Source organism: Camelina sativa, chromosome 2 (genome assembly GCF_030686135.1).
Source record: "Camelina sativa cultivar CO46 ecotype springtype chromosome 2, ASM3068613v1".
Classification (NCBI taxonomy): Eukaryota; Viridiplantae; Streptophyta; class Magnoliopsida; order Brassicales; family Brassicaceae; genus Camelina; species Camelina sativa.
The window spans coordinates 26944906-26957677 of NC_141881.1; the positions used below are offsets into that span (position 1 = coordinate 26944906).

Below are 12772 nucleotides of genomic sequence, written 5' to 3' on the forward strand. Positions count from 1 at the left end.
ATTTCTCAACAATACATTTTGTTTCCTACAAATAAACTGTGGACGTAACCGATGGAGAGAATGTGAGGGCAGAGAGGTCATATCATTTGGAGAGGATGAGTTAGGCAGAAGCAGCTGTCCTTCCATGCATGCATCCACGACATTCTCAGCCCTTCACCTTTTTATTCTTAATATAAATTGATAGTTATAAATTAAATAAGTCTTAGGATTAGTTTATTCAGAATAAAAGTCTTTGTTCACAGCTACTTTTATCCCTACAAATTGTATCCAAAGTTGGTTTTACATCTTAAAACAACAGTTTAACAGCAGAAAAAATTAAGATACTGAAATGGTTGAAAGAGGATGACTTTGGAACCAAAGTTGAAGTCCACTCTCATAGCCAGAGGTGGATGTCAGATGATAATGGATCACATCGACTTTGGGTCAGACCAATTTAGGGTAATTAATATCAAATTCATATTTTGGTAAGTTGATGAGATCCCTAAAAGAAGTTGTAGAACTAATAATTGTACTAAACACCATAAATATGAAATTAAAAAATACAATAATTAGCTAAACGTATAAATATTTTATACATTCAATGTCTTTTCGGTCTTTCTACAATGTTGACCGACATCGGTTGTTTATTGTTTTGTGATCCACTCGATCGATATCGGTCGTTCATTTCTCAACAATACATTTTGTTTCCTACAAATAAACTGTGGACGTAACCGATGGAGAGAATGTGAGGGCAGAGAGGTCATATCATTTGGAGAGGATGAGTTAGGCAGAAGCAGCTGTCCTTCCATGCATGCATTCACGACATTCTCAGCCCTTCACCTTTTTATTCTTAATATAAATTGATAGTTATAAATTAAATAAGTCTTAGGATTAGTTTATTCAGAATAAAAGTCTTTGTTCACAGCTACTTTTATCCCTACAAATTGTTGCTCCTATCACAAAATATCACTCCTATTAAAAGAAATAAAGTAAAATTAATACTCCTATAAATAAAACAGCATGTGAACCATTTCATTTCTAGAGGACTCTCTCTCTTTTCTCTCTAAATTTTTCAGAGAGAGTAAGTCTTCTCCGATAATCTACCTTGGCTCCGGCAATGACTAGCTTTTTCAGTGGTGTTGGTCGGCTTTCTTCTAGCGTTGTTGGCTCCCATAGCAACGTCGGCTAGCTTTTCTACAGCATCGGTGGCTTTTATAGCACCGTTGGCTGGCTTAATTCCGGCATCGGTGGCTCCTTAGCACCGTTTGGCGCGGCCCTTGGCTCCGGCATGCATCTGCTTTCTATGGGATGATGTCCGGCTTTGTTTCTCCGGCAACGATGGCTTCTTTACCATCGTTTTGGTCGGCTTTCCTCCGGCAGCGGTGGCTACCTTAGCATCGTTTAGGCCGGCTTTTCTCTGGTAGATCTGCCGCCTCTCTTTCGGCGGTGTTGGGTTTTATCTTTTTGTTGTCCCATCTAAATCGGTTCATCTTCGGATCTGCTTTTGATTGCTTCTTTCATTCACTTGGTTTGATTTGAAGTAATTGATGATGTTGCATGTTTCTATGCCGAAGTTTGATGGATCGGTGGAGTTTGTTTGGCTTGCAGGTTTATGATATCGGTTCTCAGCAAAATTGGAATCCGCTGCTTTTTCTGGGTGTAGATCGAGATTCCGATCTACCCTCTTTGAAGATTGAAAGTTTTTTCCGAAGAAGAAGAGTAAGATTTGCTTCGATGGAGTCTGTTTCTCAGCTAATTGGAACTTGCCCTTTCCTGTGGGCGTAGATTGAGAGTTTTTTCTGTTGTTCGTCGGTGATTTCAGCCGGAAATGAAGTTTTCCGTCGATGCTTTCCGTTGCCGGTGACCGGAGACTGGAGACCTTCAGACTTCTACCTCTTCGTCTCGCACGTGTCCTCCCTGAAGCTTTTCTTGTGACACGTGTTCTGTGTTTCAGAGATTCTTTCTTCTCAGAAGGGTTTTCTAATTGGGCCTGTGAGCTTTCGTTTTTAGTTTGTTTGCATCATAGACTTGTTTGTAGTTGGGCTTTCGTTTTTAGCTTTTTGACTGTAATTTTGGCCTGTTTAATTGGCTTAATAAAATAAAGACACTCTTGTGACAAAAAAAAATAAAACAGCATGTTGAAGGAAAAAGAAAAAAAAAACTGCATGTTCATATCAATAAAATAAAGACATACTAATGGATATATAGTAAGATGAGTCAATAATATCCAAACTTGCATGTTCTATCAAACACATATGATAAAAGTTCAACGTGTATGTATATATTACCCATCAAACTATGGAGAATAACAAACATTACAGAACAAAATAATATAATCAAAAAATTAATAAATAATAAAATTACCAAAATTCATATGTGGATCATTTTCTTGTTCTTGTTTTATGGCTGGAATTTGATTCATATCGTATAAAAAAATTCTTCCGTTATTTTGAGGTGGTAAATTTTGATTAAAACAATGGACAACCATCCATATAATCTATATTAATAAAAAGTAGAAGCTATAAGTTTCTAAGGCTGTCCACCTATGATTTAAAACCTCAAATTGTAATAAGACATGTCACTCATTAACATTTTTTAAAATTCCCAAAATTTTATATATTAAGAATTATTTTAAAACAACCTATCAGGATTTGACATGTCATTCATTAATATTTTTTTAAATTTCCAGAATTTTTTTTAAAAAGAAAAATTTTAAATTTATGGAAATAAAAGAACTATGCACAATATCCCACATCGGGTAGAAAAGTTTTAGACAATGGCTCAGAACCAATATAAATAAGATTAATATACTTCCAACAACGAAAGAGCAGGAAAGCTTGATTTATCAAGCGTCCAAGTTTAAAAATTATTCGGTTTGATCCAGTTTTTTATTTGATCAAATTAAAACTTTAAAAAGTTTCAAAAAAATATTATAATTTTTAAAATTCTTAAAAGTTTAAATATTATAAATATAGAAACTTTTAATAGTTCTTAGCTTTTAAAAAGTTTTTAAATACTATAATTTTTAAATATTAAAAGTTTAAAATATTATAAATATTGAAACTTTTTAAAATATTCAAATTTTATATTTCGAAACCTTTTAAAAGTTTAAAATACTATAAATATTGATGTAAAACATAAATTATTTTATTTATCTACGTTTGTGCTTTTTATTTCTTATAGCTACAAAACATATTTTTGAGTATGATTTTATAGATGAGTTGATATTCTTTCATTAATTTTTTATTTTTGGGTCTAAGAAAGAAGGATTGACATCGCGAGACCTTGATTTGATGTTTGAGTCAAGTTTTGGAGTTTAAAGAAGAAAGATGGACAACAAATACACATGTTTTATTAGCTATACATAGGCATGACCAGAGTTACGGTTGTCACGGTTATGGTTTATTAACCATCGGTTATGGTTAAAAATACTTTTTAGCCTTAACTATAACCGTTTAATAAACGGTTAAACGGTTACGTTTAAATACGGTTCTGGTTCAAGCGGTTAAGGTTATATACGGTTATGGTTATTTGAGAATATGATACAGTTGATATTATTTGATGATATAACATAATTGATATTATTTATTTATAATTAATATGTTTTTATAGTGTACTCATATTTCTATATATCATATGATTCATATTAAATAAATTATTATTAGTATATTTTATTATGGTTTTAAAATATTATAAACCAAGTAAGAATTTTGGTTGGAGAAGATTCTAAACATGTGGATCTAAAACAAAATAAGTATATAGATAAAATTATCAATAATTGGATGCATGTGTTAACTATGCTGCTCTTCATGAATTTCACAAATTTTATAAGAAAAGAAATAATATTGTTCTTGGAGTTTGATGGGTTAACAAGTTGTGTGGTAGTCTAAAAAAATGTTTTTTAGTGGAAGAATGTGAAGAAGTTGACGAGTAAGAAGAAGAAAAAAAGTATAACGAAGAACCAGACGATAAAAGTAACAATGAAAGCTACCACAAATTTTGACAATGCAAATGATAATACTAATTTAATTTTTTTATCGTAATCAATCATATATAATTTTCATTAAAATATATCTACTAAACCCACGCGTAGCGTGGGTTCAAAACCTAGTTTTAAATAAATGATGTAAGTTTATGTCAATATATATAGAAGATCAATGGAACTTAATTATATTGGTTTCCATTTTAAAAATTCAGTTTTTGGAGAAACGTAAGTTTTGGTTCTAAATTTGAAAATTTTCGTTTTTTAAACCTACTATAGTCCTATCATTAAAATTGTAAACATAAGTTTAACTTAAATGTTTTTGAGGAGTAATGGGTAGAAAAAATGTGAAAATACACTAAAAAGAATTATGGAACATTTAATATACAACTAGGATAGTACACGCGCTACGCCGCGGGATTGTTTTATATTTTGTTTTTATTTTTATTATTTTTGGATAATTTTATATGCGTTTGTGATTAAAAAAAATTATTACTAATATAGTTTTAACAATATTCATTGGTAATATTTTTGGTTTTAGGTTTTTGTTATTATGTATTGCTAGTTTTATTATTGAAATGAAACTGTAGATTAAAATCATTTTTTTCTTGTATTAGTATGTATTGGAGGACCATTATTATTGTTAGTTGTGTTATTTTATTTTATCAATTTTGGTGTTTGATATTTAATGTTTTTATCAACACCGAGGAGATTTTTAAGAATATTTTGTTTTTAAAAAATTGTTTGATTGTGTTATATCAACTCTACTTCCTTACATGTTTTTTAGATTAGTTAATTAATTATTAAACATATAATGAAAAATGCTTTTTCTCGCTTCGGAAAAATTAACTCATATGAGTCGAATTTGTGTTCAAAATTGTCCAACCATTTTTGTCTTCGGATATGAAACTTTATTTAATGTTTTTAATTAAAAAAGAAATCCATCAAAACATTTTTTTTTGTCATTAACATCTCCTTTTTGGGGTTTATGATTGGGCTTTTGATTTGATGATGGGGTCTGGTTCACCTTATGTAAAAGTAAAACTCATTCTGGTTTATATACTGAAATCAGTCATCGATTATAAATACTACTGGTGTCTGCTGAGGAAGGTTCTCGTTGAAACAAAGTTTAAACCAGTTCGGTGTATATATTACGGTCAAGTTTGGTTTAATTTCATTTAGGCGATGTTTATTTCACGTGGCAAAACAATATGCCTTGTGCTTCATTTTAAAAAGAAATCTATTAATTTATTAATAATTGACAAACAAATCAAAATATTAAAATCTATACTCAAGCTTTTTAGTATTGATTGTAGTATTGTACACATACATTGTCTTCTTTTCTTTTTTAATTGGTCATCAATATGTCGTCTCTTTGTCGACCTTTATTCTTGTTGCATGTTTTAGGCGTTAACAAGACATAACAACATACACTTTAAAACATATCTCAATCTAGACATCAACACAAAAACTGATCAAAATATATTATTTATTAAAGACAATCCAGATAAAGTTTATATTTTGACAAGAACCGATCCAAAAGCTAAAGAATATATGCAAAAGTAAAAAAAATTACGTAAAATTACAAAAAAAAAAAAAAAGTTTACATCTTTGACACATAAAATATCAGGACACTAACAGACTTGATCAGATGTCACAATTTATTTTAGTTTATTTAGAACATATCTCAAGTTGATTGTTGTAAAAATTCGGGACAAGGAGACTTTGAATTTTTGCAAATGGTTCAAGGAGCAATCAGTTTCCGACCAGATAAATCAACTCGGTCTAGTGATGCTTCGAACTCCGAAGCTTGATGCAATGTACTCACAACCTTTTCCTTGATTCTCTCCTCCGCAACTTGCAAATAAATCCATTCAGAAGCCTCCTCCTTCCTCTTTTCTCCATCCTCAAATTTAATCTCCAAAAAAAATCTCCAAAACATATTTGGATTCTTAGTGTTTCCCCTTTTTTTTTCACGAAATCTTTGGAAATGGTACGCGTATATATATATATAATATATGTTTTGTATAATTTAATTGTATAGTTATGAATAATTCAAAATATTATATCTTAAATTGTAGAGTATGCCATATATATCTTTATTTCATTAATGTAAATGTAGATTTTTTTGTTCCCATCTCTTTCTAACACTAAGTTTTATTGATATCAAATATATTACACAAAGCCGAAATACATAAGCAAAGAAAGACATCCTCGTTAGCTAAACAAAAAGCCCAAACGAAAGGTCCAGAAAAAAACAGCTCAATAATCAGTTTTTAATTAAAAAAATATAGGCCACGTGTAAGTAACAAACAAAAAAAAAACCTTATTGCTTTTCTTCTTCGTTAGTTTTTTAGGTTGCAGCGCCGCATATAATTTTTTCTTAGATTAACCTCAAAACACATATATTTGCATGGATTTTACTTAGATCTAAAGTAATTGCACTCAGATTCAAGTGATTTGACAAAAAATTTAACGCTTCGAGTTCCTCTGTTGTACGCTTCCAAACCGAATCGTAAGTAAAAGAAATCCAGGAGAAATAAAAACACTCTCACGTTCGATTCTCTTCTATTTAGTCCATATAGGCGTAAAGTCAGGTGAACTGTATTAATGAAAATATTTTCGTTGGTTACCTGTTTTAACTGAGGTGTCAGCTCCTACTTGAATAACAAAGCTGATGTGTCAAGCCTGGACAAGTGGCAGACAAAACACACGACTACATACACATCATCTCTTTATTGTTTTGAGTTAACAATAATACATCATTGATTATTTTCTTAATTTTGATAAAAATTCTAAAACATCATACAAGTTTCTAATAGAGGGAATATTGTACTTACCAAACCCCATCTTGATGATCGCACTAACAAAGTTCTGATAGAAAGCATGGCAACTCGGACTGTAAGATAGGACGATGGTGTCCGTTGAACCACCGTTAAACAGGACTTGGTCCGATGTGAGAAGTCCCTTGTGGTTGACAAGCTGCATGAAGTAGCTACTATCAAAACTTCCTGGAGAGCCGAGATCAAGAATGGATGTGTAGTTTTTAGAATATTATTCTATATAGCTACATTCTTTAATTTAGTTTGTACTTATAACAATGATATACTTTTTAAAATTATCAATATTAAAGTTTTAAACTTACAGATTCATTATTTTATCAATATTTCATATGTTTTTCTTGTATTTTACTTGTTTTTTTGCTTACATTTCGCTAAATTTAAGCAAAGAACAAGCAAACATATGAAACAATTGACAAAACATTTTTTTTTTAATAATCATAATGAATTGATAGAGTTTTAGTAAAAGCAGTCTATGACAACATTAAGAAAATTGTTTTAGAATCTTCACTATCTTTGGACCGGCTTGATTTTGTTTTCAAAGTGATAGTGAGAGGTTAACAAACAAACTATTATTAGGTGAAAAGGAAAGGAAAACGATAAAAGGAATGCGGTAGAGTTGACGTAAGGATCTTGGCTAAGTAAAGGAGCTAGGAAAGGAAAAATAGCATTCGAAAAATAAATATCTCTTCACCGTAAATTAAAAAACACGTACGTGAAAGTGAAAGTAAGCCTGTATAAAAAGCCCTCAGCCTCTGGATTGCTTCTTTACCCATAACTTCTATAGAAAAACAGAAGTAAGAAAAAGAAAAAAAGAAAAACATAATCAAAGATGGAGTACAACAACCGGAGCGTTGCGTTCGTTGTGTTAGTGCTGATGATGATGGTGGGATCCCACGTCCAAGCCCAGCTGAGCAACGAGTATTACTCGGAGACCTGCCCGATGCTGTTCCCTACGGTTAGACAAGTGGTGCAGAAAGAGGTGGCGAGAGAGGGTCGCATAGCCGCATCTCTGCTGAGATTGTTTTGTCAACTCTACCGCATTCCTTTTATCGTTTTCCTTTTCTTTCAGTACATTTTGTTACTTGTCTATCACTTACTGAGAAGGGCTCCTTTTCATTCTTTCTCCCAATCACCTAAATTATACTATTTGATGTATTTAAACTTTCTGAAAACATAATTAAGGTCCCAATTTATATAATTTTTTCTTGAAATAGTTTTACAAAATAAAATCAGAGAGATTCAAAAGTTCCACTTGCACATGTTTTCAAACTACTGGTTACACACACGAGAGCTTGACCATTTAAAATTATGTGAAGACCATGTGTAATAGCTAGATGATCAATCCAAAAATAGATAGATGATTAACTTTCCAGTTTCCACTAGTTCTATCTTTCTCCCCTTTTAGAATATGCTTCATTGTATAATCTCCTATTATTTTACTTTCAAAAATTATATGATTTACAAATCATATTCCTGTATTACTTTTTATGCATTTTAATTGAAAGCCTTTTAACAAAAAAAAAGAGACCATGTGTAATAAATTGTTAAACATTATAGTTGATGTATTTAAACTTTCTGAAAACATATAATTAAGGCCCCAATTAATATAAGTTTTTTCTTGAAATTTTTTTACAAAATAAAATCAGAGATATTCAAAAGTTTACATGTTTTAAAAATTAATGGCCATATTATATATGTAAAAAAAATAGAGTTTACGAATACGACTGAGTCGCATGCAGCAACGGCAATTATGTCTGCGCACGAGACCACGCTTGGGCAAATAGCTTCAACTTCTGTCTTGATCCTGTCAATGACTTCATATCCTCGAAGAGAGTTGTTGTTGGGGCCGGCAGATTTTTCTCCGACAAACGTGATAATTCATCGAGTAAAACTGATGCATCACACCCCTGCCATTTTTGTTAAAATGTACAAAGATGTTAACATTTTATGAACCGTGGATCTAATTCATTGAAACATAAATACTGTTTTAAACTTTGTTTTATTGGTAAAAAAGTTTCAATGGAAAGGTAAATTTTTCTTATTTTTTTAAACTAAAACTTTCTCTATTTTGTCCTTTTCAGTTTGGATTAAGTAAGATTAATATGTTGTCTCAAAAAAATGTAAGATTAATATACGCGTCTTCTTTTTCTAATACTGTATTTTAAATTTTATTATAGTATTTTTAGATTGTTTTATTTAATAAATATTTTTATTTTTGATTTGAGATTCATATATTAGTGTGCTTATAATTTCTGTTATTTTTTAATTATGTCAAATTAATTTTCTTCTAATTTCTCAACCTTGATTGGTTGGTCATAAACCTTTTTTTATGCAAACATAATTTTTACCATTCATTCAATCCCAAACGAAGATAAAGTGTAGAACCTTATCAACAAACATAGATAGATAGATTGGAAAACATAAACCGTTTTTGATATATCCATAGGAGCTCGGAGACAGAGGCTACATCATGATATGTCAAAGACTCTTCCAAAAATACATTGGGAAATTTAACATTAGTTACTATCAAAAGATTTTGTGACGTTGGAAAATGACTTTTAGTTTCATTGGTTGTCGGAGTATGCCACTTTGAGATAGCTAAAAGACGTGAACATATTCTCTCCACATATGAGGAAGGCAGAGCCAAGATTCTTTCTATGGTGGAGGAGGTTTGACGCATGCAAGGTTATCTCTCCAAGGAAGGAAGGCGGACCCAAGATTCTTTTCATGGTGGAAGAATTTGAACACAAGGTTCTTTCCATAAAAGTGGAGGGCAGAATCGAGGTTTTCTCCATGGTTGGTCATACATACATCATTGATTAATATATTATGTAATATATTTTTTTATTCGAGAAATTTCTTGATAAATGGATATAAATCAGTGTACTATAGCAAAAAAAGAAAAACATACAACAAATTTTAATATATTTTTTTAAATTAAATTTTATTTACAAAACTTTAAAACTCACACACATCAGGCAAGTCCTTATTTAGTAGATAAAAATATTAGAACATCTGTAAACCTATTTTAATTATAGGTATCGCAGGCTCAACAGACTATAGAGTTCTTTTGGTATATTGAGAGATGAGTCAATAATATCCAAACTTGCATGTTCTATCAAACACATACTGATAAAAGTTCAACGTACATTTATATACCCATCAAACTATGAAGTATAACAAACATTACAGAATAAAATATTATAATCAAAAATTCATAGTAAATAATAAAAATACCAGAATTCATATGAGGATCATTTTCTTGTTCTTGTTCTATGGCTGGACTTTGATTCAAATCAAATAAAAGTTTTCTTTCATTATTTTGAGGTGGTAAATTTAAATTAAAACTATGGAAACCCATAGATAAGTTTAAGTAAATGATGTAAATTTATGTCAATATATATAGAAAATCAATGGAACTTAATTATTTTGTTTTTGGCTCCATTCAAAAAATACAGTTTTTGAGAAACGTAGGTTTTGGCTCTAAATTCGAAAAATTAAACAAAATTTTGTTTTTAAAAGCTACTCCTATCCTATCATTAAAATTGTAAACATAATTAAGTTTAACTTAAATACTTTCGAGGAGTAATGTGTAAAGACCCTAAAATTTAAAATACTAGTACGGTAGTTACAATTGCTGGAAAAAGTCAAGTGGCAAAAAAAAAAAAAATGCACAACTAAATACATCATTACTGTAGTATTATTTTGAGTTAACAATAATACATCATAAATTATTTTTGTAATCAATTTTGGTGGAAGTCTTAAAAGATCATTCTTTCTAATAAAGAATGGACACTACTATACTGTAATAGCGTAACCTTGAAAACAAAAGATGTCTAACATCGGCCGCCTTTAAATTAACTGTTAGAATGGACACTGCTATACTGTAATAACCTAACGAGTATTTTAAAGTATATCATTTATAAGTTTGATCGTTTGCAGCTGCCACACCCACCAACGGAGATAGAAATACTGATTAATTATGGTGCAGCTCTATGACATATTGACATGATTTATGATATATATATGAACTATATGACGACCATGTCGTTTTGAAAAAGTTTATCAGCTGAGAAACTAGCTAGAACGCTAAAAACGAATAAGGTTTTTTTTTTTTTTTTTTTACAAAAAAAAGAAAAAAAAAAACGAATAAGGTTATCGTTGATATTTTATTTAGGGTGAATTACTCAAATGTTACTCATTTTAGGTAATATTACCAGAATCTACAAAAAACTTTTTTATTACTAGAATGTTTCGGGTATTTTCAAAATATCCAGCGTACCCCTGTTTTATGTTACCGGAAAAAACGTTATTACAAAAATGCCATTGCCACGTCAGACGCCACGTCAGAAATCGCTGACGTGTACCATAACTCAGCCGTAACGCGACACAGAGTATGTTGCGGCTGAATTATAGGTATGTTGCGGCTGAGTTACTCAAAAAAACATTTGAGTAAGAGCGGACGGCTGACTTATGAAAATCTGGCTGAGTTACGCTTATAAGTCAGCCAAGAGTTATGGCTGACTTATTAAATTTGGCTGAGTTATGCGCATAACTCAGCTGTAGTAATGGCTGAGTTTTCACCTGATGGTTGAGTTGTCAAGATTTTGGCTGAGTTATCGCTACGACACGGTTGAGTTGTCAAAATTTTGACTGAGTTATCACAACGACACGGCTGAGTTGCCATTTTCCGACTGGCTGAGTTATGAAAAATGGCTGACTTATGAGATGTAGTTACGGCTGAGTTATGGTAAAAAAACTATAACTCAGCCGTAATAGGCTGACTTATCGACAAGTCAGCCGTTTGATGGCTGACTTATTGGCAAAAGATTAATTACTAGAATGTTTTTCAGTTACGGCTGACTTATCAAACGATACGGCTGAGTTACATATTTTCAGTTCATGAAGCGGCTGAGTTTGGCAGCAATTTTTTTTGCTTTTTAATTACTGTAATGTTTTCGTGTTGTGGCTGAGTTTTAGTTAGGCTGAGTTATGGTATTGTTTCATGGCTGATTTGCCACGTCGGATGCAGCATCCATGTCAGCATTCCATGTCATCATCTTTTCTCCGGAAATACGAAACGTCGTTCGACTCTGGTTCTTCAACTGGTTAATAAGTGAACTATTTTTCCTTCTTATTCACCTTGTTCTTCTACTTCTTCTTTACTTTCTTCTTCACACCTTGTTCTTCTACTTTTGTTCTTCTCCACCTTGTTCTTCATTATATTTCATGGATCCAGTGCCGGTACTAGTTGTGTCCGATAATTGGATAAAGACACAGAGATATGTATTTAACTCCGACAAGAGAGGGTGTATAGTTGTGCAGATAGATGGAGGCACAACATACGACAAGCTTGTTAAGTTTGTTCTTGAAGACTACAGATTGGACTCGTTTAGACATGAGCTAAAGCTGAGCTACATGTTCTCGAACAGGGCAATGAAACATATGGCGCATGATACTCCACCAGTTTTTGTCTCCAATGATCGACAGTTGCAATGTTTTTTGGGTCTATGGAAAACCGATCAGCTACGTCTCTGTGTAGAGTTTTCGGCGAAAGAGTCTACAGAAACTAGTGGAGCTAGAGGAAGTATGATTCGGCGAAGCAGAGACTCGAAAGCAGAATCTACCCCCGAAGTGTGCGGTGGGGGATTTGAAGGCACTTTTTTTGATTATGGTAAGATTGTTGACAAAGAAAACGAAGAAGAAGCTGTTGAAGTAGCATCTGACGAAGAAGAAGACGATGAATTTTCAACCCGATTTGATGTTTTCGACGACTCCGATGGTGAGTCATCTGATGACGAGAAGTTTTCTGTATTGGGCGAGCCTCAGAGTACAGTGGAAGACCCACCTACTCCGCCTCCTCAGAAGAAAGCTCATAAAGATGATAACTTTGCCGGATCGAAGATGAATCCGGAGGCTATTAGGTTGGAGGTGTCAACGCCAAAAATTGCTGTAGGACAACGATACA

General features: G+C 31.9%; 1 long non-coding RNA gene across 1 annotated transcript; it reads left to right on the forward strand.

Moving 5' to 3' along the window:
- Positions 1 to 979: 979 nt before the first annotated feature.
- LOC147949251 (uncharacterized) lies at positions 980 to 2110 on the forward strand. Its single transcript, XR_015570826.1, has 2 exons — positions 980 to 1698; positions 1802 to 2110. It is a non-coding gene; the product is annotated as an uncharacterized LOC147949251 (long non-coding RNA).
- The last annotated feature ends 10662 nt before the right edge of the window (positions 2111 to 12772 follow it).